This window comes from Hyla sarda, unplaced genomic scaffold (genome assembly GCF_029499605.1).
Source record: "Hyla sarda isolate aHylSar1 unplaced genomic scaffold, aHylSar1.hap1 scaffold_445, whole genome shotgun sequence".
NCBI classification, from domain to species: Eukaryota; Metazoa; Chordata; class Amphibia; order Anura; family Hylidae; genus Hyla; species Hyla sarda.
In genome coordinates, this window is record NW_026610458.1 from 161,883 (window position 1) to 187,264 (window position 25,382).

Below are 25,382 nucleotides of genomic sequence, written 5' to 3' on the forward strand. Positions count from 1 at the left end.
CTGCAGCAGCAGCAAGGCCCACAGGGCTGGCTAGCTGGCTAGCCAGCAAGCAGGTAGCAATGAAAGTAGGAATCTTTCTTTTTAACCCTGTAAGGGGGTGGTGCACTGTACCCGAAGATACTGCCATATCGGGTCAATGCATAGGGCGACGGAAGCAAGCTTCGAAATCGGCCCCCGTTCTCAAAAATCCATTTAATATATGGTCCCCAGATAGGGGACGTATCAGATATTAAACTGATAAGAACAGATACTACACTTGATCTTAGCCAAAAGGCCGAGAAGCGATAACCGTGAAAGGGGCGGGCCCAACAAGGTCCCCTTCATGGGCACTATCACTGCTTGCTGTCAGGGAGGCTGCCAGACAATTTTCCATGCACACTCTGGGCTCGGGGGCAGTCAACCACCAGTACACACAGCAGAACCTAAACCCATACCATTATTGCTAAGCAGCAAGACAGGGGCCCATTGCACTCCCACGGGGCCTTTTTAAATGCAATCCATAACCCGGATTTGCCAGGAACCCTTCTTACTCCTCCTACTTGCATGTGACACTGGGCTTAGGATCTGCATAGGAAACACACACACAAGCACACACCTACCTTTGTTGCCTGCAGATGCCTCCTTGGCTGTCCCCAAACGGTATCAAACCAACACCCACGGGAAGCTGTAAGCATAGAGGACATGCCTGCACCCCATTGGACTTACCTGTGTGGGTTAAATCCGGGTTATTTGACAACCTATGGCGGTGATGGTTCTGCTCAGGCAGAGCAGTGCTGATGCTCCTCATAAAGCTGTCGCTGCTGTGAAGGTTCTAGGTGACATCACAAATCCCTATGGTTACATACACAACAAAGCTGGGTTGTTGTTGTTTACACTCTGCAAGGCCTGTGGAAGTGAGTGACATCATAGCACTGTAGTTCTGAGGGTTCAAGATGGATGCAACAATCTCCTGTTGCTTCTATGAAGGCCGTAATAGACGACATCACCAAACAGCTCCATAGTCACATACACAGCAAAGGAGAGATGTTGTTTACACCTAGTGATGTCAGTGGTATTGAGTGACATCACAGCACAGTGCTAAGGCTCCTGGGCCTGGACACAGCAGCGGCTGCAATATCTCAACGGAGAATACGTTTATATCTATGTGTGTGTGTGCGCATATATATATATATATATATATATATATATATATATATATATATATATTTCTCCGCCGAAATCACTTTTAAACCCATTTCCACCTTTTTTTCCCTTCTCTTCCTCTTACTTTTTTTTCACGTTTTTTTACGTTTTTCTCCTTTTCGCCTCTTTTCTGGGCGTATTATTCTTCTTTTTCTTCTTTTTTTTCGTCTAATGCATACCCCATCAGTGCAGCAATGCTTATTCAATACCGCCAGCAGATGGAGACACTGGGGGATAATTTTCTAAGGATTTATACTGATTTTTCCTGTCTGAATTTGTCGCACAGAAAGTTGCAGGCCAAATATGTGTGACATTTCTGCGACTTTAGCTTCTAGAGCATTTTTACAACATTATACATAGGTGCTGAATACATAAAAAGCGACTGTTCAGCGACAGACAAGTCGCATCGGCTGAAAGTAGGCCAGAATGTCAGTCCATGTTGGAGCAGGTTTAGATACAGTCTAAAGCATAGATCTCAAAGTCTGTGCACAGAATTTAGCAAGGGCCTCGCACCTTCTGATGCATCAGGTAGGTGCACAATAGCATAGCCTAACCCTCTGTACTTTGGTCTATATTGATGCGGGACATAGACAGCCAGCTGATGACCAATCCATTAGTGCAATGGATGGCTGGAAGCATTTGTCTTTGCCTTTGCAATACCACAGAAGCAATGCATGGTCAATGTACAGCAATGACACACCTGTGTGAACAGCCAGGAGACCCCCCCCCCCATGTTATGTTACATAGTTACATAGTTAGTACGGTCGAAAAAAGACATATGTCCATCAAGTTCAACCAGGGAATTAAGGGGTAGGGGTGTGGCGCGATATTGGGGAAGGGATGAGATTTTATATTTCTTCATAAGCATTAATCTTATTTTGTCAATTAGGAACATTCAGCACCCACCCGCTATCAAGGCAGCTGCCTATCATGTCATGCCCTACCTGCACAGGTGTGCTGGCTACTCAAATGATCCAATTAAGGAGGCCATTTAGTCAGCAGCAGCAGAAGTCCTGTGCCTGGACGCTCCAACAGGGGCCAGACACAAGCAGAAGCAGAAGCAGCAGAAGCAGCAGCAGCACCACCTTTTGTTTTTTGGCTGCAGCAGCAGCAAGGCCCACAGGGCTGGCTAGCTGGCTAGCCAGCAAGCAGGTAGCAATGAAAGTAGGAATCTTTCTTTTTAACCCTGTAAGGGGGTGGTGCACTGTACCCGAAGATACTGCCATATCGGGTCAATGCATAGGGCGACGGAAGCAAGCTTCGAAATCGGCCCCCGTTCTCAAAAATCCATTTAATATATGGTCCCCAGATAGGGGACGTATCAGATATTAAACTGATAAGAACAGATACTACACTTGATCTTAGCCAAAAGGCCGAGAAGCGATAACCGTGAAAGGGGCGGGCCCAACAAGGTCCCCTTCATGGGCACTATCACTGCTTGCTGTCAGGGAGGCTGCCAGACAATTTTCCATGCACACTCTGGGCTGGGGGGCAGTCAACCACCAGTACACACAGCAGAACCTAAACCCATACCATTATTGCTAAGCAGCAAGACAGGGGCCCATTGCACTCCCACGGGGCCTTTTTAAATGCAATCCATAACCCGGATTTGCCAGGAACCCTTCTTACTCCTCCTACTTGCATGTGACACTGGGCTTAGGATCTGCATAGGAAACACACACACAAGCACACACCTACCTTTGTTGCCTGCAGATGCCTCCTTGGCTGTCCCCAAACGGTATCAAACCAACACCCACGGGAAGCTGTAAGCATAGAGGACATGCCTGCACCCCATTGGACTTACCTGTGTGGGTTAAATCCGGGTTATTTGACAACCTATGGCGGTGATGGTTCTGCTCAGGCAGAGCAGTGCTGATGCTCCTCATAAAGCTGTCGCTGCTGTGAAGGTTCTAGGTGACATCACAAATCCCTATGGTTACATACACAACAAAGCTGGGTTGTTGTTGTTTACACTCTGCAAGGCCTGTGGAAGTGAGTGACATCATAGCACTGTAGTTCTGAGGGTTCAAGATGGATGCAACAATCTCCTGTTGCTTCTATGAAGGCCGTAATAGACGACATCACCAAACAGCTCCATAGTCACATACACAGCAAAGGAGAGATGTTGTTTACACCTAGTGATGTCAGTGGTATTGAGTGACATCACAGCACAGTGCTAAGGCTCCTGGGCCTGGACACAGCAGCGGCTGCAATATCTCAACGGAGAATACGTTTATATCTATGTGTGTGTGTGCGCATATATATATACATATATATATATATATATATATATATATATATATATATATATATATATATTCTCCGCCGAAATCACTTTTAAACCCATTTCCACCTTTTTTTCCCTTCTCTTCCTCTTACTTTTTTTTCCACGTTTTTTTACGTTTTTCTCCTTTTCGCCTCTTTTCTGGGCGTATTATTCTTCTTTTTCTTCTTTTTTTTCGTCTAATGCATACCCCATCAGTGCAGCAATGCTTATTCAATACCGCCAGCAGATGGAGACACTGGGGGATAATTTTCTAAGGATTTATACTGATTTTTCCTGTCTGAATTTGTCGCACAGAAAGTTGCAGGCCAAATATGTGTGACATTTCTGCGACTTTAGCTTCTAGAGCATTTTTACAACATTATACATAGGTGCTGAATACATAAAAAGCGACTGTTCAGCGACAGACAAGTCGCATCGGCTGAAAGTAGGCCAGAATGTCAGTCCATGTTGGAGCAGGTTTAGATACAGTCTAAAGCATAGATCTCAAAGTCTGTGCACAGAATTTAGCAAGGGCCTCGCACCTTCTGATGCATCAGGTAGGTGCACAATAGCATAGCCTAACCCTCTGTACTTTGGTCTATATTGATGCGGGACATAGACAGCCAGCTGATGACCAATCCATTAGTGCAATGGATGGCTGGAAGCATTTGTCTTTGCCTTTGCAATACCACAGAAGCAATGCATGGTCAATGTACAGCAATGACACACCTGTGTGAACAGCCAGGAGACCCCCCCCCCCCATGTTATGTTACATAGTTACATAGTTAGTACGGTCGAAAAAAGACATATGTCCATCAAGTTCAACCAGGGAATTAAGGGGTAGGGGGGGAAGGGATGAGATTTTATATTTCTTCATAAGCATTAATCTTATTTTGTCAATTAGGAACATTCAGCACCCACCCGCTATCAAGGCAGCTGCCTATCATGTCATGCCCTACCTGCACAGGTGTGCTGGCTACTCAAATGATCCAATTAAGGAGGCCATTTAGTCAGCAGCAGCAGAAGTCCTGTGCCTGGACGCTCCAACAGGGGCCAGACACAAGCAGAAGCAGAAGCAGCAGCAGCACCACCTTTTGTTTTTTGGCTGCAGCAGCAGCAAGGCCCACAGGGCTGGCTAGCTGGCTAGCCAGCAAGCAGGTAGCAATGAAAGTAGGAATCTTTCTTTTTAACCCTGTAAGGGGGTGGTGCACTGTACCCGAAGATACTGCCATATCGGGTCAATGCATAGGGCGACGGAAGCAAGCTTCGAAATCGGCCCCCGTTCTCAAAAATCCATTTAATATATGGTCCCCAGATAGGGGACGTATCAGATATTAAACTGATAAGAACAGATACTACACTTGATCTTAGCCAAAAGGCCGAGAAGCGATAACCGTGAAAGGGGCGGGCCCAACAAGGTCCCCTTCATGGGCACTATCACTGCTTGCTGTCAGGGAGGCTGCCAGACAATTTTCCATGCACACTCTGGGCTGGGGGGCAGTCAACCACCAGTACACACAGCAGAACCTAAACCCATACCATTATTGCTAAGCAGCAAGACAGGGGCCCATTGCACTCCCACGGGGCCTTTTTAAATGCAATCCATAACCCGGATTTGCCAGGAACCCTTCTTACTCCTCCTACTTGCATGTGACACTGGGCTTAGGATCTGCATAGGAAACACACACACAAGCACACACCTACCTTTGTTGCCTGCAGATGCCTCCTTGGCTGTCCCCAAACGGTATCAAACCAACACCCACGGGAAGCTGTAAGCATAGAGGACATGCCTGCACCCCATTGGACTTACCTGTGTGGGTTAAATCCGGGTTATTTGACAACCTATGGCGGTGATGGTTCTGCTCAGGCAGAGCAGTGCTGATGCTCCTCATAAAGCTGTCGCTGCTGTGAAGGTTCTAGGTGACATCACAAATCCCTATGGTTACATACACAACAAAGCTGGGTTGTTGTTGTTTACACTCTGCAAGGCCTGTGGAAGTGAGTGACATCATAGCACTGTAGTTCTGAGGGTTCAAGATGGATGCAACAATCTCCTGTTGCTTCTATGAAGGCCGTAATAGACGACATCACCAAACAGCTCCATAGTCACATACACAGCAAAGGAGAGATGTTGTTTACACCTAGTGATGTCAGTGGTATTGAGTGACATCACAGCACAGTGCTAAGGCTCCTGGGCCTGGACACAGCAGCGGCTGCAATATCTCAACGGAGAATACGTTTATATCTATGTGTGTGTGTGCGCATATATATATATATATATATATATATATATATATATATTCTCCGCCGAAATCACTTTTAAACCCATTTCCACCTTTTTTTCCCTTCTCTTCCTCTTACTTTTTTTTCACGTTTTTTTACGTTTTTCTCCTTTTCGCCTCTTTTCTGGGCGTATTATTCTTCTTTTTCTTCTTTTTTTTCGTCTAATGCATACCCCATCAGTGCAGCAATGCTTATTCAATACCGCCAGCAGATGGAGACACTGGGGGATAATTTTCTAAGGATTTATACTGATTTTTCCTGTCTGAATTTGTCGCACAGAAAGTTGCAGGCCAAATATGTGTGACATTTCTGCGACTTTAGCTTCTAGAGCATTTTTACAACATTATACATAGGTGCTGAATACATAAAAAGCGACTGTTCAGCGACAGACAAGTCGCATCGGCTGAAAGTAGGCCAGAATGTCAGTCCATGTTGGAGCAGGTTTAGATACAGTCTAAAGCATAGATCTCAAAGTCTGTGCACAGAATTTAGCAAGGGCCTCGCACCTTCTGATGCATCAGGTAGGTGCACAATAGCATAGCCTAACCCTCTGTACTTTGGTCTATATTGATGCGGGACATAGACAGCCAGCTGATGACCAATCCATTAGTGCAATGGATGGCTGGAAGCATTTGTCTTTGCCTTTGCAATACCACAGAAGCAATGCATGGTCAATGTACAGCAATGACACACCTGTGTGAACAGCCAGGAGACCCCCCCCATGTTATGTTACATAGTTACATAGTTAGTACGGTCGAAAAAAGACATATGTCCATCAAGTTCAACCAGGGAATTAAGGGGTAGGGGTGTGGCGCGATATTGGGGAAGGGATGAGATTTTATATTTCTTCATAAGCATTAATCTTATTTTGTCAATTAGGAACATTCAGCACCCACCCGCTATCAAGGCAGCTGCCTATCATGTCATGCCCTACCTGCACAGGTGTGCTGGCTACTCAAATGATCCAATTAAGGAGGCCATTTAGTCAGCAGCAGCAGAAGTCCTGTGCCTGGACGCTCCAACAGGGGCCAGACACAAGCAGAAGCAGAAGCAGCAGAAGCAGCAGCAGCACCACCTTTTGTTTTTTGGCTGCAGCAGCAGCAAGGCCCACAGGGCTGGCTAGCTGGCTAGCCAGCAAGCAGGTAGCAATGAAAGTAGGAATCTTTCTTTTTAACCCTGTAAGGGGGTGGTGCACTGTACCCGAAGATACTGCCATATCGGGTCAATGCATAGGGCGACGGAAGCAAGCTTCGAAATCGGCCCCCGTTCTCAAAAATCCATTTAATATATGGTCCCCAGATAGGGGACGTATCAGATATTAAACTGATAAGAACAGATACTACACTTGATCTTAGCCAAAAGGCCGAGAAGCGATAACCGTGAAAGGGGCGGGCCCAACAAGGTCCCCTTCATGGGCACTATCACTGCTTGCTGTCAGGGAGGCTGCCAGACAATTTTCCATGCACACTCTGGGCTGGGGGGCAGTCAACCACCAGTACACACAGCAGAACCTAAACCCATACCATTATTGCTAAGCAGCAAGACAGGGGCCCATTGCACTCCCACGGGGCCTTTTTAAATGCAATCCATAACCCGGATTTGCCAGGAACCCTTCTTACTCCTCCTACTTGCATGTGACACTGGGCTTAGGATCTGCATAGGAAACACACACACAAGCACACACCTACCTTTGTTGCCTGCAGATGCCTCCTTGGCTGTCCCCAAACGGTATCAAACCAACACCCACGGGAAGCTGTAAGCATAGAGGACATGCCTGCACCCCATTGGACTTACCTGTGTGGGTTAAATCCGGGTTATTTGACAACCTATGGCGGTGATGGTTCTGCTCAGGCAGAGCAGTGCTGATGCTCCTCATAAAGCTGTCGCTGCTGTGAAGGTTCTAGGTGACATCACAAATCCCTATGGTTACATACACAACAAAGCTGGGTTGTTGTTGTTTACACTCTGCAAGGCCTGTGGAAGTGAGTGACATCATAGCACTGTAGTTCTGAGGGTTCAAGATGGATGCAACAATCTCCTGTTGCTTCTATGAAGGCCGTAATAGACGACATCACCAAACAGCTCCATAGTCACATACACAGCAAAGGAGAGATGTTGTTTACACCTAGTGATGTCAGTGGTATTGAGTGACATCACAGCACAGTGCTAAGGCTCCTGGGCCTGGACACAGCAGCGGCTGCAATATCTCAACGGAGAATACGTTTATATCTATGTGTGTGTGTGCGCATATATATATATATATATATATATATATATATATATATATATATATATATATTTCTCCGCCGAAATCACTTTTAAACCCATTTCCACCTTTTTTTCCCTTCTCTTCCTCTTACTTTTTTTTCACGTTTTTTTACGTTTTTCTCCTTTTCGCCTCTTTTCTGGGCGTATTATTCTTCTTTTTCTTCTTTTTTTTCGTCTAATGCATACCCCATCAGTGCAGCAATGCTTATTCAATACCGCCAGCAGATGGAGACACTGGGGGATAATTTTCTAAGGATTTATACTGATTTTTCCTGTCTGAATTTGTCGCACAGAAAGTTGCAGGCCAAATATGTGTGACATTTCTGCGACTTTAGCTTCTAGAGCATTTTTACAACATTATACATAGGTGCTGAATACATAAAAAGCGACTGTTCAGCGACAGACAAGTCGCATCGGCTGAAAGTAGGCCAGAATGTCAGTCCATGTTGGAGCAGGTTTAGATACAGTCTAAAGCATAGATCTCAAAGTCTGTGCACAGAATTTAGCAAGGGCCTCGCACCTTCTGATGCATCAGGTAGGTGCACAATAGCATAGCCTAACCCTCTGTACTTTGGTCTATATTGATGCGGGACATAGACAGCCAGCTGATGACCAATCCATTAGTGCAATGGATGGCTGGAAGCATTTGTCTTTGCCTTTGCAATACCACAGAAGCAATGCATGGTCAATGTACAGCAATGACACACCTGTGTGAACAGCCAGGAGACCCCCCCCATGTTATGTTACATAGTTACATAGTTAGTACGGTCGAAAAAAGACATATGTCCATCAAGTTCAACCAGGGAATTAAGGGGTAGGGGTGTGGCGCGATATTGGGGATGGGATGAGATTTTATATTTCTTCATAAGCATTAATCTTATTTTGTCAATTAGGAACATTCAGCACCCACCCGCTATCAAGGCAGCTGCCTATCATGTCATGCCCTACCTGCACAGGTGTGCTGGCTACTCAAATGATCCAATTAAGGAGGCCATTTAGTCAGCAGCAGCAGAAGTCCTGTGCCTGGACGCTCCAACAGGGGCCAGACACAAGCAGAAGCAGAAGCAGCAGAAGCAGCAGCAGCACCACCTTTTGTTTTTTGGCTGCAGCAGCAGCAAGGCCCACAGGGCTGGCTAGCTGGCTAGCCAGCAAGCAGGTAGCAATGAAAGTAGGAATCTTTCTTTTTAACCCTGTAAGGGGGTGGTGCACTGTACCCGAAGATACTGCCATATCGGGTCAATGCATAGGGCGACGGAAGCAAGCTTCGAAATCGGCCCCCGTTCTCAAAAATCCATTTAATATATGGTCCCCAGATAGGGGACGTATCAGATATTAAACTGATAAGAACAGATACTACACTTGATCTTAGCCAAAAGGCCGAGAAGCGATAACCGTGAAAGGGGCGGGCCCAACAAGGTCCCCTTCATGGGCACTATCACTGCTTGCTGTCAGGGAGGCTGCCAGACAATTTTCCATGCACACTCTGGGCTGGGGGGCAGTCAACCACCAGTACACACAGCAGAACCTAAACCCATACCATTATTGCTAAGCAGCAAGACAGGGGCCCATTGCACTCCCACGGGGCCTTTTTAAATGCAATCCATAACCCGGATTTGCCAGGAACCCTTCTTACTCCTCCTACTTGCATGTGACACTGGGCTTAGGATCTGCATAGGAAACACACACACAAGCACACACCTACCTTTGTTGCCTGCAGATGCCTCCTTGGCTGTCCCCAAACGGTATCAAACCAACACCCACGGGAAGCTGTAAGCATAGAGGACATGCCTGCACCCCATTGGACTTACCTGTGTGGGTTAAATCCGGGTTATTTGACAACCTATGGCGGTGATGGTTCTGCTCAGGCAGAGCAGTGCTGATGCTCCTCATAAAGCTGTCGCTGCTGTGAAGGTTCTAGGTGACATCACAAATCCCTATGGTTACATACACAACAAAGCTGGGTTGTTGTTGTTTACACTCTGCAAGGCCTGTGGAAGTGAGTGACATCATAGCACTGTAGTTCTGAGGGTTCAAGATGGATGCAACAATCTCCTGTTGCTTCTATGAAGGCCGTAATAGACGACATCACCAAACAGCTCCATAGTCACATGCACAGCAAAGGAGAGATGTTGTTTACACCTAGTGATGTCAGTGGTATTGAGTGACATCACAGCACAGTGCTAAGGCTCCTGGGCCTGGACACAGCAGCGGCTGCAATATCTCAACGGAGAATACGTTTATATCTATGTGTGTGTGTGCGCATATATATATATATATATATATATATATATATATATATATATATATATATATATATATATTTCTCCGCCGAAATCACTTTTAAACCCATTTCCACCTTTTTTTCCCTTCTCTTCCTCTTACTTTTTTTTCACGTTTTTTTACGTTTTTCTCCTTTTCGCCTCTTTTCTGGGCGTATTATTCTTCTTTTTCTTCTTTTTTTTCGTCTAATGCATACCCCATCAGTGCAGCAATGCTTATTCAATACCGCCAGCAGATGGAGACACTGGGGGATAATTTTCTAAGGATTTATACTGATTTTTCCTGTCTGAATTTGTCGCACAGAAAGTTGCAGGCCAAATATGTGTGACATTTCTGCGACTTTAGCTTCTAGAGCATTTTTACAACATTATACATAGGTGCTGAATACATAAAAAGCGACTGTTCAGCGACAGACAAGTCGCATCGGCTGAAAGTAGGCCAGAATGTCAGTCCATGTTGGAGCAGGTTTAGATACAGTCTAAAGCATAGATCTCAAAGTCTGTGCACAGAATTTAGCAAGGGCCTCGCACCTTCTGATGCATCAGGTAGGTGCACAATAGCATAGCCTAACCCTCTGTACTTTGGTCTATATTGATGCGGGACATAGACAGCCAGCTGATGACCAATCCATTAGTGCAATGGATGGCTGGAAGCATTTGTCTTTGCCTTTGCAATACCACAGAAGCAATGCATGGTCAATGTACAGCAATGACACACCTGTGTGAACAGCCAGGAGACCCCCCCCATGTTATGTTACATAGTTACATAGTTAGTACGGTCGAAAAAAGACATATGTCCATCAAGTTCAACCAGGGAATTAAGGGGTAGGGGTGTGGCGCGATATTGGGGAAGGGATGAGATTTTATATTTCTTCATAAGCATTAATCTTATTTTGTCAATTAGGAACATTCAGCACCCACCCGCTATCAAGGCAGCTGCCTATCATGTCATGCCCTACCTGCACAGGTGTGCTGGCTACTCAAATGATCCAATTAAGGAGGCCATTTAGTCAGCAGCAGCAGAAGTCCTGTGCCTGGACGCTCCAACAGGGGCCAGACACAAGCAGAAGCAGAAGCAGCAGAAGCAGCAGCAGCACCACCTTTTGTTTTTTGGCTGCAGCAGCAGCAAGGCCCACAGGGCTGGCTAGCTGGCTAGCCAGCAAGCAGGTAGCAATGAAAGTAGGAATCTTTCTTTTTAACCCTGTAAGGGGGTGGTGCACTGTACCCGAAGATACTGCCATATCGGGTCAATGCATAGGGCGACGGAAGCAAGCTTCGAAATCGGCCCCCGTTCTCAAAAATCCATTTAATATATGGTCCCCAGATAGGGGACGTATCAGATATTAAACTGATAAGAACAGATACTACACTTGATCTTAGCCAAAAGGCCGAGAAGCGATAACCGTGAAAGGGGCGGGCCCAACAAGGTCCCCTTCATGGGCACTATCACTGCTTGCTGTCAGGGAGGCTGCCAGACAATTTTCCATGCACACTCTGGGCTGGGGGGCAGTCAACCACCAGTACACACAGCAGAACCTAAACCCATACCATTATTGCTAAGCAGCAAGACAGGGGCCCATTGCACTCCCACGGGGCCTTTTTAAATGCAATCCATAACCCGGATTTGCCAGGAACCCTTCTTACTCCTCCTACTTGCATGTGACACTGGGCTTAGGATCTGCATAGGAAACACACACACAAGCACACACCTACCTTTGTTGCCTGCAGATGCCTCCTTGGCTGTCCCCAAACGGTATCAAACCAACACCCACGGGAAGCTGTAAGCATAGAGGACATGCCTGCACCCCATTGGACTTACCTGTGTGGGTTAAATCCGGGTTATTTGACAACCTATGGCGGTGATGGTTCTGCTCAGGCAGAGCAGTGCTGATGCTCCTCATAAAGCTGTCGCTGCTGTGAAGGTTCTAGGTGACATCACAAATCCCTATGGTTACATACACAACAAAGCTGGGTTGTTGTTGTTTACACTCTGCAAGGCCTGTGGAAGTGAGTGACATCATAGCACTGTAGTTCTGAGGGTTCAAGATGGATGCAACAATCTCCTGTTGCTTCTATGAAGGCCATAATAGACGACATCACCAAACAGCTCCATAGTCACATACACAGCAAAGGAGAGATGTTGTTTACACCTAGTGATGTCAGTGGTATTGAGTGACATCACAGCACAGTGCTAAGGCTCCTGGGCCTGGACACAGCAGCGGCTGCAATATCTCAACGGAGAATACGTTTATATCTATGTGTGTGTGTGCGCGTATATATATATATATTTCTCCGCCGAAATCACTTTTAAACCCATTTCCACCTTTTTTTCCCTTCTCTTCCTCTTACTTTTTTTTCACGTTTTTTTACGTTTTTCTCCTTTTCGCCTCTTTTCTGGGCGTATTATTCTTCTTTTTCTTCTTTTTTTTCGTCTAATGCATACCCCATCAGTGCAGCAATGCTTATTCAATACCGCCAGCAGATGGAGACACTGGGGGATAATTTTCTAAGGATTTATACTGATTTTTCCTGTCTGAATTTGTCGCACAGAAATTTGCAGGCCAAATATGTGTGACATTTCTGCGACTTTAGCTTCTAGAGCATTTTTACAACATTATACATAGGTGCTGAATACATAAAAAGCGACTGTTCAGCGACAGACAAGTCGCATCGGCTGAAAGTAGGCCAGAATGTCAGTCCATGTTGGAGCAGGTTTAGATACAGTCTAAAGCATAGATCTCAAAGTCTGTGCACAGAATTTAGCAAGGGCCTCGCACCTTCTGATGCATCAGGTAGGTGCACAATAGCATAGCCTAACCCTCTGTACTTTGGTCTATATTGATGCGGGACATAGACAGCCAGCTGATGACCAATCCATTAGTGCAATGGATGGCTGGAAGCATTTGTCTTTGCCTTTGCAATACCACAGAAGCAATGCATGGTCAATGTACAGCAATGACACACCTGTGTGAACAGCCAGGAGACCCCCCCCATGTTATGTTACATAGTTACATAGTTAGTACGGTCGAAAAAAGACATATGTCCATCAAGTTCAACCAGGGAATTAAGGGGTAGGGGTGTGGCGCGATATTGGGGAAGGGATGAGATTTTATATTTCTTCATAAGCATTAATCTTATTTTGTCAATTAGGAACATTCAGCACCCACCCGCTATCAAGGCAGCTGCCTATCATGTCATGCCCTACCTGCACAGGTGTGCTGGCTACTCAAATGATCCAATTAAGGAGGCCATTTAGTCAGCAGCAGCAGAAGTCCTGTGCCTGGACGCTCCAACAGGGGCCAGACACAAGCAGAAGCAGCAGAAGCAGCAGCAGCACCACCTTTTGTTTTTTGGCTGCAGCAGCAGCAAGGCCCACAGGGCTGGCTAGCTGGCTAGCCAGCAAGCAGGTAGCAATGAAAGTAGGAATCTTTCTTTTTAACCCTGTAAGGGGGTGGTGCACTGTACCCGAAGATACTGCCATATCGGGTCAATGCATAGGGCGACGGAAGCAAGCTTCGAAATCGGCCCCCGTTCTCAAAAATCCATTTAATATATGGTCCCCAGATAGGGGACGTATCAGATATTAAACTGATAAGAACAGATACTACACTTGATCTTAGCCAAAAGGCCGAGAAGCGATAACCGTGAAAGGGGCGGGCCCAACAAGGTCCCCTTCATGGGCACTATCACTGCTTGCTGTCAGGGAGGCTGCCAGACAATTTTCCATGCACACTCTGGGCTGGGGGGCAGTCAACCACCAGTACACACAGCAGAACCTAAACCCATACCATTATTGCTAAGCAGCAAGACAGGGGCCCATTGCACTCCCACGGGGCCTTTTTAAATGCAATCCATAACCCGGATTTGCCAGGAACCCTTCTTACTCCTCCTACTTGCATGTGACACTGGGCTTAGGATCTGCATAGGAAACACACACACAAGCACACACCTACCTTTGTTGCCTGCAGATGCCTCCTTGGCTGTCCCCAAACGGTATCAAACCAACACCCACGGGAAGCTGTAAGCATAGAGGACATGCCTGCACCCCATTGGACTTACCTGTGTGGGTTAAATCCGGGTTATTTGACAACCTATGGCGGTGATGGTTCTGCTCAGGCAGAGCAGTGCTGATGCTCCTCATAAAGCTGTCGCTGCTGTGAAGGTTCTAGGTGACATCACAAATCCCTATGGTTACATACACAACAAAGCTGGGTTGTTGTTGTTTACACTCTGCAAGGCCTGTGGAAGTGAGTGACATCATAGCACTGTAGTTCTGAGGATTCAAGATGGATGCAACAATCTCCTGTTGCTTCTATGAAGGCCGTAATAGACGACATCACCAAACAGCTCCATAGTCACATACACAGCAAAGGAGAGATGTTGTTTACACCTAGTGATGTCAGTGGTATTGAGTGACATCACAGCACAGTGCTAAGGCTCCTGGGCCTGGACACAGCAGCGGCTGCAATATCTCAACGGAGAATACGTTTATATCTATGTGTGTGTGTGCGCATATATATATATATATATATATATATATATATATATATATTTCTCCGCCGAAATCACTTTTAAACCCATTTCCACCTTTTTTTCCCTTCTCTTCCTCTTACTTTTTTTTCACGTTTTTTTACGTTTTTCTCCTTTTCGCCTCTTTTCTGGGCGTATTATTCTTCTTTTTCTTCTTTTTTTTCGTCTAATGCATACCCCATCAGTGCAGCAATGCTTATTCAATACCGCCAGCAGATGGAGACACTGGGGGATAATTTTCTAAGGATTTATACTGATTTTTCCTGTCTGAATTTGTCGCACAGAAAGTTGCAGGCCAAATATGTGTGACATTTCTGCGACTTTAGCTTCTAGAGCATTTTTACAACATTATACATAGGTGCTGAATACATAAAAAGCGACTGTTCAGCGACAGACAAGTCGCATCGGCTGAAAGTAGGCCAGAATGTCAGTCCATGTTGGAGCAGGTTTAGATACAGTCTAAAGCATAGATCTCAAAGTCTGTGCACAGAATTTAGCAAGGGCCTCGCACCTTCTGATGCATCAGGTAGGTGCACAATAGCATAGCCTAACCCTCTGTACTTTGGTCTATATTGATGCGGGACATAGACAGCCAGCTGATGACCAATCCATTAGTGCAATGGATGGCTGGAAGCATTTGTCTTTGCCTTTGCAATACCACAGAAGCAATGCATGGTCAATGTACAGCAATGACACACCTGTGTGAACAGCCAGGAGACCCCCCCCATGTTATGTTACATAGTTACATAGTTAGTACGGTCGAAAAAAGACATATGTCCATCAAGTTCAACCAGGGAATTAAGGGGTAGGGGTGTGGCGCGATATTGGGGAAGGGATGAGATTTTATATTTCTTCATAAGCATTAATCTTATTTTGTCAATTAGGAACATTCAGCACCCACCCGCTATCAAGGCAGCTGCCTATCATGTCATGCCCTACCTGCACAGGTGTGCTGGCTACTCAAATGATCCAATTAAGGAGGCCATTTAGTCAGCAGCAGCAGAAGTCCTGTGCCTGGACGCTCCAACAGGGGCCAGACACAAGCAGAAGCAGAAGCAGCAGAAGCAGAAGCAGCAGAAGCAGCAGCAGCAAGGCCCACAGGGCTGGCTAGCTGGCTAGCCAGCAAGCAGGTAGCAATGAAAGTAGGAATCTTTCTTTTTAACCCTGTAAGGGGGTGGTGCACTGTACCCGAAGATACTGCCATATCGGGTCAATGCATAGGGCGACGGAAGCAAGCTTCGAAATCGGCCCCCGTTCTCAAAAATCCATTTAATATATGGTCCCCAGATAGGGGACGTATCAGATATTAAACTGATAAGAACAGATACTACACTTGATCTTAGCCAAAAGGCCGAGAAGCGATAACCGTGAAAGGGGCGGGCCCAACAAGGTCCCCTTCATGGGCACTATCACTGCTTGCTGTCAGGGAGGCTGCCAGACAATTTTCCATGCACACTCTGGGCTGGGGGGCAGTCAACCACCAGTACACACAGCAGAACCTAAACCCATACCATTATTGCTAAGCAGCAAGACAGGGGCCCATTGCACTCCCACTGGGCCTTTTTAAATGCAATCCATAACCCGGATTTGCCAGGAACCCTTCTTACTCCTCCTACTTGCATGTGACACTGGGCTTAGGATCTGCATAGGAAACACACACACAAGCACACACCTACCTTTGTTGCCTGCAGATGCCTCCTTGGCTGTCCCCAAACGGTATCAAACCAACACCCACGGGAAGCTGTAAGCATAGAGGACATGCCTGCACCCCATTGGACTTACCTGTGTGGGTTAAATCCGGGTTATTTGACAACCTATGGCGGTGATGGTTCTGCTCAGGCAGAGCAGTGCTGATGCTCCTCATAAAGCTGTCGCTGCTGTGAAGGTTCTAGGTGACATCACAAATCCCTATGGTTACATACACAACAAAGCTGGGTTGTTGTTGTTTACACTCTGCAAGGCCTGTGGAAGTGAGTGACATCATAGCACTGTAGTTCTGAGGGTTCAAGATGGATGCAACAATCTCCTGTTGCTTCTATGAAGGCCGTAATAGACGACATCACCAAACAGCTCCATAGTCACATACACAGCAAAGGAGAGATGTTGTTTACACCTAGTGATGTCAGTGGTATTGAGTGACATCACAGCACAGTGCTAAGGCTCCTGGGCCTGGACACAGCAGCGGCTGCAATATCTCAACGGAGAATACGTTTATATCTATGTGTGTGTGTGCGCATATATATATATATATATATATATATATATATATATATATATATATTTCTCCGCCGAAATCACTTTTAAACCCATTTCCACCTTTTTTTCCCTTCTCTTCCTCTTACTTTTTTTTCACATTTTTTTACGTTTTTCTCCTTTTCGCCTCTTTTCTGGGCGTATTATTCTTCTTTTTCTTCTTTTTTTTCGTCTAATGCATACCCCATCAGTGCAGCAATGCTTATTCAATACCGCCAGCAGATGGAGACACTGGGGGATAATTTTCTAAGGATTTATACTGATTTTTCCTGTCTGAATTTGTCGCACAGAAAGTTGCAGGCCAAATATGTGTGACATTTCTGCGACTTTAGCTTCTAGAGCATTTTTACAACATTATACATAGGTGCTGAATACATAAAAAGCGACTGTTCAGCGACAGACAAGTCGCATCGGCTGAAAGTAGGCCAGAATGTCAGTCCATGTTGGAGCAGGTTTAGATACAGTCTAAAGCATAGATCTCAAAGTCTGTGCACAGAATTTAGCAAGGGCCTCGCACCTTCTGATGCATCAGGTAGGTGCACAATAGCATAGCCTAACCCTCTGTACTTTGGTCTATATTGATGCGGGACATAGACAGCCAGCTGATGACCAATCCATTAGTGCAATGGATGGCTGGAAGCATTTGTCTTTGCCTTTGCAATACCACAGAAGCAATGCATGGTCAATGTACAGCAATGACACACCTGTGTGAACAGCCAGGAGACCCCCCCCATGTTATGTTACATAGTTACATAGTTAGTACGGTCGAAAAAAGACATATGTCCATCAAGTTCAACCAGGGAATTAAGGGGTAGGGGTGTGGCGCGATATTGGGGAAGGGATGAGATTTTATATTTCTTCATAAGCATTAATCTTATTTTGTCAATTAGGAACATTCAGCACCCACCCGCTATCAAGGCAGCTGCCTATCATGTCATGCCCTACCTGCACAGGTGTGCTGGCTACTCAAATGATCCAATTAAGGAGGCCATTTAGTCAGCAGCAGCAGAAGTCCTGTGCCTGGACGCTCCAACAGGGGCCAGACACAAGCAGAAGCAGAAGCAGCAGAAGCAGCAGCAGCACCACCTTTTGTTTTTTGGCTGCAGCAGCAGCAAGGCCCACAGGGCTGGCTAGCTGGCTAGCCAGCAAGCAGGTAGCAATGAAAGTAGGAATCTTTCTTTTTAACCCTGTAAGGGGGTGGTGCACTGTACCCGAAGATACTGCCATATCGGGTCAATGCATAGGGCGACGGAAGCAAGCTTCGAAATCGGCCCCCGTTCTCAAAAATCCATTTAATATATGGTCCCCAGATAGGGGACGTATCAGATATTAAACTGATAAGAACAGATACTACACTTGATCTTAGCCAAAAGGCCGAGAAGCGATAACCGTGAAAGGGGCGGGCCCAACAAGGTCCCCTTCATGGGCACTATCACTGCTTGCTGTCAGGGAGGCTGCCAGACAATTTTCCATGCACACTCTGGGCTGGGGGGCAGTCAACCACCAGTACACACAGCAGAACCTAAACCCATACCATTATTGCTAAGCAGCAAGACAGGGGCCCATTGCACTCCCACGGGGCCTTTTTAAATGCAATCCATAACCCGGATTTGCCAGGAACCCTTCTTACTCCTCCTACTTGCATGTGACACTGGGCTTAGGATCTGCATAGGAAACACACACACAAGCACACACCTACCTTTGTTGCCTGCAGATGCCTCCTTGGCTGTCCCCAAACGGTATCAAACCAACACCCACGGGAAGCTGTAAGCATAGAGGACATGCCTGCACCCCATTGGACTTACCTGTGTGGGTTAAATCCGGGTTATTTGACAACCTATGGCGGTGATGGTTCTGCTCAGGCAGAGCAGTGCTGATGCTCCTCATAAAGCTGTCGCTGCTGTGAAGGTTCTAGGTGACATCACAAATCCCTATGGTTACATACACAACAAAGCTGGGTTGTTGTTGTTTACACTCTGCAAGGCCTGTGGAAGTGAGTGACATCATAGCACTGTAGTTCTGAGGGTTCAAGATGGATGCAACAATCTCCTGTTGCTTCTATGAAGGCCGTAATAGACGACATCACCAAACAGCTCCATAGTCACATACACAGCAAAGGAGAGATGTTGTTTACACCTAGTGATGTCAGTGGTATTGAGTGACATCACAGCACAGTGCTAAGGCTCCTGGGCCTGGACACAGCAGCGGCTGCAATATCTCAACGGAGAATACGTTTATATCTATGTGTGTGTGTGCGCATATATATATATATATATATATATATATATATATATATATATATATATATTTCTCCGCCGAAATCACTTTTAAACCCATTTCCACCTTTTTTTCCCTTCTCTTCCTCTTACTTTTTTTTCACGTTTTTTTACGTTTTTCTCCTTTTCGCCTCTTTTCTGGGCGTATTATTCTTCTTTTTCTTCTTTTTTTTCGTCTAATGCATACCCCATCAGTGCAGCAATGCTTATTCAATACCGCCAGCAGATGGAGACACTGGGGGATAATTTTCTAAGGATTTATACTGATTTTTCCTGTCTGAATTTGTCGCACAGAAAGTTGCAGGCCAAATATGTGTGACATTTCTGCGACTTTAGCTTCTAGAGCATTTTTACAACATTATACATAGGTGCTGAATACATAAAAAGCGACTGTTCAGCGACAGACAAGTCGCATCGGCTGAAAGTAGGCCAGAATGTCAGTCCATGTTGGAGCAGGTTTAGATACAGTCTAAAGCATAGATCTCAAAGTCTGTGCACAGAATTTAGCAAGGGCCTCGCACCTTCTGATGCATCAGGTAGGTGCACAATAGCATAGCCTAACCCTCTGTACTTTGGTCTATATTGATGCGGGACATAGACAGCCAGCTGATGACCAATCCATTAGTGCAATGGATGGCTGGAAGCATTTGTCTTTGCCTTTGCAATACCACAGAAGCAATGCATGGTCAATGTACAGCAATGACACACCTGTGTGAACAGCCAGGAGACCCCCCCCATGTTATGTTACATAGTTACATAGTTAGTACGGTCGAAAAAAGACATATGTCCATCAAGTTCAACCAGGGAATTAAGGGGTAGGGGTGTGGCGCGATATTGGGGAAGGGATGAGATTTTATATTTCTTCATAAGCATTAATCTTATTTTGTCAATTAGGAACATTCAGCACCCACCCGCTATCAAGGCAGCTGCCTATCATGTCATGCCCTACCTGCACAGGTGTGCTGGCTACTCAAATGATCCAATTAAGGAGGCCATTTAGTCAGCAGCAGCAGAAGTCCTGTGCCTGGACGCTCCAACAGCGGCCAGACACAAGCAGAAGCAGAAGCAGCAGAAGCAGCAGCAGCACCACCTTTTGTTTTTTGGCTGCAGCAGCAGCAAGGCCCACAGGGCTGGCTAGCTGGCTAGCCAGCAAGCAGGTAGCAATGAAAGTAGGAATCTTTCTTTTTAACCCTGTAAGGGGGTGGTGCACTGTACCCGAAGATACTGCCATATCGGGTCAATGCATAGGGCGACGGAAGCAAGCTTCGAAATCGGCCCCCGTTCTCAAAAATCCATTTAATATATGGTCCCCAGATAGGGGACGTATCAGATATTAAACTGATAAGAACAGATACTACACTTGATCTTAGCCAAAAGGCCGAGAAGCGATAACCGTGAAAGGGGCGGGCCCAACAAGGTCCCCTTCATGGGCACTATCACTGCTTGCTGTCAGGGAGGCTGCCAGACAATTTTCCATGCACACTCTGGGCTGGGGGGCAGTCAACCACCAGTACACACAGCAGAACCTAAACCCATACCATTATTGCTAAGCAGCAAGACAGGGGCCCATTGCACTCCCACGGGGCCTTTTTAAATGCAATCCATAACCCGGATTTGCCAGGAACCCTTCTTACTCCTCCTACTTGCATGTGACACTGGGCTTAGGATCTGCATAGGAAACACACACACAAGCACACACCTACCTTTGTTGCCTGCAGATGCCTCCTTGGCTGTCCCCAAACGGTATCAAACCAACACCCACGGGAAGCTGTAAGCATAGAGGACATGCCTGCACCCCATTGGACTTACCTGTGTGGGTTAAATCCGGGTTATTTGACAACCTATGGCGGTGATGGTTCTGCTCAGGCAGAGCAGTGCTGATGCTCCTCATAAAGCTGTCGCTGCTGTGAAGGTTCTAGGTGACATCACAAATCCCTATGGTTACATACACAACAAAGCTGGGTTGTTGTTGTTTACACTCTGCAAGGCCTGTGGAAGTGAGTGACATCATAGCACTGTAGTTCTGAGGGTTCAAGATGGATGCAACAATCTCCTGTTGCTTCTATGAAGGCCGTAATAGACGACATCACCAAACAGCTCCATAGTCACATACACAGCAAAGGAGAGATGTTGTTTACACCTAGTGATGTCAGTGGTATTGAGTGACATCACAGCACAGTGCTAAGGCTCCTGGGCCTGGACACAGCAGCGGCTGCAATATCTCAACGGAGAATACGTTTATATCTATGTGTGTGTGTGCGCATATATATATATATATATATATATATATATATATATATATATATATATATCTCCGCCGAAATCACTTTTAAACCCATTTCCACCTTTTTTTCCCTTCTCTTCCTCTTACTTTTTTTTCACGTTTTTTTACGTTTTTCTCCTTTTCGCCTCTTTTCTGGGCGTATTATTCTTCTTTTTCTTCTTTTTTTTCGTCTAATGCATACCCCATCAGTGCAGCAATGCTTATTCAATACCGCCAGCAGATGGAGACACTGGGGGATAATTTTCTAAGGATTTATACTGATTTTTCCTGTCTGAATTTGTCGCACAGAAAGTTGCAGGCCAAATATGTGTGACATTTCTGCGACTTTAGCTTCTAGAGCATTTTTACAACATTATACATAGGTGCTGAATACATAAAAAGCGACTGTTCAGCGACAGACAAGTCGCATCGGCTGAAAGTAGGCCAGAATGTCAGTCCATGTTGGAGCAGGTTTAGATACAGTCTAAAGCATAGATCTCAAAGTCTGTGCACAGAATTTAGCAAGGGCCTCGCACCTTCTGATGCATCAGGTAGGTGCACAATAGCATAGCCTAACCCTCTGTACTTTGGTCTATATTGATGCGGGACATAGACAGCCAGCTGATGACCAATCCATTAGTGCAATGGATGGCTGGAAGCATTTGTCTTTGCCTTTGCAATACCACAGAAGCAATGCATGGTCAATGTACAGCAATGACACACCTGTGTGAACAGCCAGGAGACCCCCCCCATGTTATGTTACATAGTTACATAGTTAGTACGGTCGAAAAAAGACATATGTCCATCAAGTTCAACCAGGGAATTAAGGGGTAGGGGTGTGGCGCGATATTGGGGAAGGGATGAGATTTTATATTTCTTCATAAGCATTAATCTTATTTTGTCAATTAGGAACATTCAGCACCCACCCGCTATCAAGGCAGCTGCCTATCATGTCATGCCCTACCTGCACAGGTGTGCTGGCTACTCAAATGATCCAATTAAGGAGGCCATTTAGTCAGCAGCAGCAGAAGTCCTGTGCCTGGACGCTCCAACAGGGGCCAGACACAAGCAGAAGCAGAAGCAGCAGAAGCAGCAGCAGCACCACCTTTTGTTTTTTGGCTGCAGCAGCAGCAAGGCCCACAGGGCTGGCTAGCTGGCTAGCCAGCAAGCAGGTAGCAATGAAAGTAGGAATCTTTCTTTTTAACCCTGTAAGGGGGTGGTGCACTGTACCCGAAGATACTGCCATATCGGGTCAATGCATAGGGCGACGGAAGCAAGCTTCGAAATCGGCCCCCGTTCTCAAAAATCCATTTAATATATGGTCCCCAGATAGGGGACGTATCAGATATTAAACTGATAAGAACAGATACTACACTTGATCTTAGCCAAAAGGCCGAGAAGCGATAACCGTGAAAGGGGCGGGCCCAACAAGGTCCCCTTCATGGGCACTATCACTGCTTGCTGTCAGGGAGGCTGCCAGACAATTTTCCATGCACACTCTGGGCTGGGGGGCAGTCAACCACCAGTACACACAGCAGAACCTAAACCCATACCATTATTGCTAAGCAGCAAGACAGGGGCCCATTGCACTCCCACGGGGCCTTTTTAAATGCAATCCATAACCCGGATTTGCCAGGAACCCTTCTTACTCCTCCTACTTGCATGTGACACTGGGCTTAGGATCTGCATAGGAAACACACACACAAGCACACACCTACCTTTGTTGCCTGCAGATGCCTCCTTGGCTGTCCCCAAACGGTATCAAACCAACACCCACGGGAAGCTGTAAGCATAGAGGACATGCCTGCACCCCATTGGACTTACCTGTGTGGGTTAAATCCGGGTTATTTGACAACCTATGGCGGTGATGGTTCTGCTCAGGCAGAGCAGTGCTGATGCTCCTCATAAAGCTGTCGCTGCTGTGAAGGTTCTAGGTGACATCACAAATCCCTATGGTTACATACACAACAAAGCTGGGTTGTTGTTGTTTACACTCTGCAAGGCCTGTGGAAGTGAGTGACATCATAGCACTGTAGTTCTGAGGGTTCAAGATGGATGCAACAATCTCCTGTTGCTTCTATGAAGGCCGTAATAGACGACATCACCAAACAGCTCCATAGTCACATACACAGCAAAGGAGAGATGTTGTTTACACCTAGTGATGTCAGTGGTATTGAGTGACATCACAGCACAGTGCTAAGGCTCCTGGGCCTGGACACAGCAGCGGCTGCAATATCTCAACGGAGAATACGTTTATATCTATGTGTGTGTGTGCGCATATATATATATATATATATATATATATATATATATATATATATTTCTCCGCCGAAATCACTTTTAAACCCATTTCCACCTTTTTTTCCCTTCTCTTCCTCTTACTTTTTTTTCACGTTTTTTTACGTTTTTCTCCTTTTCGCCTCTTTTCTGGGCGTATTATTCTTCTTTTTCTTCTTTTTTTTCGTCTAATGCATACCCCATCAGTGCAGCAATGCTTATTCAATACCGCCAGCAGATGGAGACACTGGGGGATAATTTTCTAAGGATTTATACTGATTTTTCCTGTCTGAATTTGTCGCACAGAAAGTTGCAGGCCAAATATGTGTGACATTTCTGCGACTTTAGCTTCTAGAGCATTTTTACAACATTATACATAGGTGCTGAATACATAAAAAGCGACTGTTCAGCGACAGACAAGTCGCATCGGCTGAAAGTAGGCCAGAATGTCAGTCCATGTTGGAGCAGGTTTAGATACAGTCTAAAGCATAGATCTCAAAGTCTGTGCACAGAATTTAGCAAGGGCCTCGCACCTTCTGATGCATCAGGTAGGTGCACAATAGCATAGCCTAACCCTCTGTACTTTGGTCTATATTGATGCGGGACATAGACAGCCAGCTGATGACCAATCCATTAGTGCAATGGATGGCTGGAAGCATTTGTCTTTGCCTTTGCAATACCACAGAAGCAATGCATGGTCAATGTACAGCAATGACACACCTGTGTGAACAGCCAGGAGACCCCCCCATGTTATGTTACATAGTTACATAGTTAGTACGGTCGAAAAAAGACATATGTCCATCAAGTTCAACCAGGGAATTAAGGGGTAGGGGTGTGGCGCGATATTGGGGAAGGGATGAGATTTTATATTTCTTCATAAGCATTAATCTTATTTTGTCAATTAGGAACATTCAGCACCCACCCGCTATCAAGGCAGCTGCCTATCATGTCATGCCCTACCTGCACAGGTGTGCTGGCTACTCAAATGATCCAATTAAGGAGGCCATTTAGTCAGCAGCAGCAGAAGTCCTGTGCCTGGACGCTCCAACAGGGGCCAGACACAAGCAGAAGCAGAAGCAGCAGAAGCAGCAGCAGCAAGGCCCACAGGGCTGGCTAGCTGGCTAGCCAGCAAGCAGGTAGCAATGAAAGTAGGAATCTTTCTTTTTAACCCTGTAAGGGGGTGGTGCACTGTACCCGAAGATACTGCCATATCGGGTCAATGCATAGGGCGACGGAAGCAAGCTTCGAAATCGGCCCCCGTTCTCAAAAATCCATTTAATATATGGTCCCCAGATAGGGGACGTATCAGATATTAAACTGATAAGAACAGATACTACACTTGATCTTAGCCAAAAGGCCGAGAAGCGATAACCGTGAAAGGGGCGGGCCCAACAAGGTCCCCTTCATGGGCACTATCACTGCTTGCTGTCAGGGAGGCTGCCAGACAATTTTCCATGCACACTCTGGGCTGGGGGGCAGTCAACCACCAGTACACACAGCAGAAC

At 46.1% G+C, this 25,382-nt stretch overlaps 12 non-coding genes across 12 annotated transcripts; all 12 read right to left on the bottom strand.

The window, feature by feature from the left end:
* Positions 1 to 95: 95 nt before the first annotated feature.
* Positions 96 to 286, bottom strand: LOC130334778 (U2 spliceosomal RNA). Its single transcript, XR_008876524.1, has one exon. It is a non-coding gene; the product is annotated as a U2 spliceosomal RNA (small nuclear RNA).
* A 2,090-nt stretch (positions 287 to 2,376) lies between these two features.
* Positions 2,377 to 2,567, bottom strand: LOC130334779 (U2 spliceosomal RNA). Its single transcript, XR_008876525.1, has one exon. It is a non-coding gene; the product is annotated as a U2 spliceosomal RNA (small nuclear RNA).
* Positions 2,568 to 4,648: 2,081 nt separating this feature from the next.
* On the bottom strand, positions 4,649 to 4,839 carry LOC130334781 (U2 spliceosomal RNA). Its single transcript, XR_008876527.1, has one exon. It is a non-coding gene; the product is annotated as a U2 spliceosomal RNA (small nuclear RNA).
* Positions 4,840 to 6,915: 2,076 nt separating this feature from the next.
* LOC130334783 (U2 spliceosomal RNA) lies at positions 6,916 to 7,106 on the bottom strand. The gene has a single exon (XR_008876528.1). It is a non-coding gene; the product is annotated as a U2 spliceosomal RNA (small nuclear RNA).
* Positions 7,107 to 9,197: 2,091 nt separating this feature from the next.
* Positions 9,198 to 9,388, bottom strand: LOC130334784 (U2 spliceosomal RNA). Its single transcript, XR_008876529.1, has one exon. It is a non-coding gene; the product is annotated as a U2 spliceosomal RNA (small nuclear RNA).
* A 2,099-nt stretch (positions 9,389 to 11,487) lies between these two features.
* Positions 11,488 to 11,678, bottom strand: LOC130334785 (U2 spliceosomal RNA). Its single transcript, XR_008876530.1, has one exon. It is a non-coding gene; the product is annotated as a U2 spliceosomal RNA (small nuclear RNA).
* A 2,049-nt stretch (positions 11,679 to 13,727) lies between these two features.
* LOC130334786 (U2 spliceosomal RNA) lies at positions 13,728 to 13,918 on the bottom strand. Its single transcript, XR_008876531.1, has one exon. It is a non-coding gene; the product is annotated as a U2 spliceosomal RNA (small nuclear RNA).
* Positions 13,919 to 15,980: 2,062 nt separating this feature from the next.
* On the bottom strand, positions 15,981 to 16,171 carry LOC130334787 (U2 spliceosomal RNA). Its single transcript, XR_008876532.1, has one exon. It is a non-coding gene; the product is annotated as a U2 spliceosomal RNA (small nuclear RNA).
* A 2,085-nt stretch (positions 16,172 to 18,256) lies between these two features.
* LOC130334788 (U2 spliceosomal RNA) lies at positions 18,257 to 18,447 on the bottom strand. The gene has a single exon (XR_008876533.1). It is a non-coding gene; the product is annotated as a U2 spliceosomal RNA (small nuclear RNA).
* Positions 18,448 to 20,536: 2,089 nt separating this feature from the next.
* Positions 20,537 to 20,727, bottom strand: LOC130334789 (U2 spliceosomal RNA). Its single transcript, XR_008876534.1, has one exon. It is a non-coding gene; the product is annotated as a U2 spliceosomal RNA (small nuclear RNA).
* Positions 20,728 to 22,814: 2,087 nt separating this feature from the next.
* Positions 22,815 to 23,005, bottom strand: LOC130334790 (U2 spliceosomal RNA). The gene has a single exon (XR_008876535.1). It is a non-coding gene; the product is annotated as a U2 spliceosomal RNA (small nuclear RNA).
* A 2,050-nt stretch (positions 23,006 to 25,055) lies between these two features.
* LOC130334791 (U2 spliceosomal RNA) lies at positions 25,056 to 25,246 on the bottom strand. Its single transcript, XR_008876536.1, has one exon. It is a non-coding gene; the product is annotated as a U2 spliceosomal RNA (small nuclear RNA).
* Positions 25,247 to 25,382: the final 136 nt, after the last annotated feature.